Source organism: Ixodes scapularis, unplaced genomic scaffold (genome assembly GCF_016920785.2).
Source record: "Ixodes scapularis isolate PalLabHiFi unplaced genomic scaffold, ASM1692078v2 PGA_scaffold0__279_contigs__length_252992795, whole genome shotgun sequence".
Taxonomy (NCBI): domain Eukaryota; kingdom Metazoa; phylum Arthropoda; class Arachnida; order Ixodida; family Ixodidae; genus Ixodes; species Ixodes scapularis.
The window spans coordinates 71,291,085-71,293,757 of NW_024609835.1; positions in this window are offsets into that span (position 1 = coordinate 71,291,085).

A 2,673-nucleotide genomic window follows, 5' to 3' on the forward strand; every position below is an offset into this window, starting at 1 on the left:
TCTACGTTTCACTGAGATCTTTAAGCCGGGGTCGCACTGCTTATAATACATACAAAAGACAAAGCGTTAACTACAGACATGATGACAAAATGATCTGCAGACAGACCTCAATCATGTTTGATGCATACCTCTCTCAAAGATATGGATGTTTCCAACAAGTCTGCAGACGGTTTTTGTTTGACCTTTGTGACAGGAGTGTCATACAAGGAAGAAACATGCCCCAGACAGTGTTTCTAAAGACTGTGTTTTGTATGATTTGTCAGCAATGTAACCTCGGCTTAAGGATCCACGGGGGTTCCTTTTGCCGACCACGCTTCCGGGAGCTGCACATATAATGTGCCAGCTTCATGATCTGAAACAGGTGGTAGGTGAAACAGGCTTTCGAAGAAATGCGGACAGACATTGTTCCTATCGTAATCAAGAGGAGGTCCACAACCAATGCGAGCTCCTACCTAACAAGGCCGAAGGGCTGAAGTTTCGACGCCATCTGAAGGCAAACACAGGGCGCGGATTGCTCACAAGTGCTGTCTCAAAGTTTGCCTCTTTAGACGACGTCGAGAATACAGCCATCCGGCCGTGTCATCTAGGACGTGTTGGCACAACATAAAGAGAGTGATTATTTCCCTCATTGTTTTAGTCTCCAAAAAACAAAATTTGTGTTATATACCAAAACGTCTATGGAAAATAAAGCAATATTTCAGATCTCCTCGCCTCGATGTGATTGAAGTGAATTAGACAGTGATCAAAATGAACCATGATTTATGTATTAAAAAAGGGAGATCTGGAAAGGTCGATTAGATTGCGAATGTAAAAAAATGGGTTCTATAATTGAAGTTAGTAAGCAGAAAAACAAAAGGAAAAACAGATCCGGTAGCGGATCTGTTTGGAAAGAAAACATAGCCCATCAAAGCCCCGGCCTGCTTCCGGTCGAGGGCGACACGACAATACAGTCGAAGCAGACTCTGCATCGTAGAGTAAGGAAACATCGAGGACACGACGAGGCAAGTCGAGCACTTTTCCATCTTGAGCGAAATGAACTGAATGAAAGCTCACTTTAGAGCGGTGTGGTGTGTACATACATTTCCAGCTCGAATCAGTTTCGCCCCCCTCCCCCAACCCCCCACAATGTTCGTCCTTTAAATACATATTTTTGTTGCACGTGGCATATGGAAATTTCTTCGTGTAGAGGACCGACCGCACGTTGTGTCCGGTCACCATCGATTACGACAACGCAAGGCATTCGGTGTCGCGCACCGATAACAATGCAGCGATCCGATTGCTGCACCAGTTGGCGACCAAGGGCGCCGCAAGAGGGCTTGCCCTCCTTCATCCCGATCCGTTTTGTCCCAGGATGTGAACATTATGTTGGCTGATATTGCGCCAAAAGTTAATTTCACCGTTAGTGTAGCTAGCTCAGGCATTGCTACATTGCCCGATCGTTAGGTAAGCTGTTCATAATTTTAGAAACCTTGCAGATACTGCTTGGAATCAACTAGTATTTTATTGTATTGTCCTATTCAACAGACAGTACAGTTCTCGGAAGTCTTGCGACATTTCTCGCTGAGTGTCAAACCCGTCAGTTTTCTGATTCGGTCCTGGTTGTGAATCGGTTGCTTAGTTATCTTGTTATGGTTTGGTTCCAGCTCAACCTCATATGCGAAATGTCGGATCGGTAATAAGTTTCACTAAGCGCGAACCGGTATAAACCGTTACATAAATCTGCCTTAGACCATGACTCCCCGTGCATTCATTTCCTGCAGCTTTTGTTGAGCACACCCTATAGTTCCAGCAGCCGGAACCAAAGCCGGAGTGTAATGTTTTTACCACGCAAAAATAACATCACTAAATAAGAAGGACACATATAATATTTCGCTCAACACATGTGAACTGCACTGCTTTGGGGTAACGCACTTGCCACGCACGCTGTTACTGCGCGTGCAAGTGTTGGCAACTTTTTGGAATGCGTAGTAAAAAAAGCTCCCTCTCTATTAGGTGAACGTTTTGGGTAATATACCAAGTTATTTTTTTATAAAACTACGGGGAGTCTGTTGTAGTAAACTTAAATTTCGATTCCTGAAAGGAGTGAAGCATCGTTTTTAGCGCGATTTCGTTTTGCAAATTACTACCTGAACTCAGATTATTAAATGGCACGTCTGAGGTATCGGTTTGCACTTATTGTTTTCAGAATAGTCGCTTAACGTATTATACCATAAACACAAATCGAATGTCTTGGAACGGGGAAATGCAAACAAAACATGTCCCAACTACCAATGAAGCTGTTCCCTCTATTGTTCACTTTAAGTCATAAATAAATGTTGGCACAAAAAAAAATTAAACTCGTTATATAAATAAAATTACGCCTACATTTATATTTTTGCGGTATAAACATTTTCATTAGAATGAAACAATTAAAATGCGAATTTAAGCTGTAGCTTGAATCGTGACTTATAATACTGTTTTTTTTTTTTGTTTTTTCTTTGTTTTTTCTACCTTGATTGTACCAGACTCAGTCGCCCTGCGTTCAATCCACAGACCGAAAAAATACAAAGTGGCATTAGGCTAACACCACTAAGGAAATATTTTTTTATAATTTTTTAGCTATTTATATAAACCAAATCCTGACCACAAAACTCCAGCAAAACTGACAGCTTTATGAACACTATTGTGATTCAA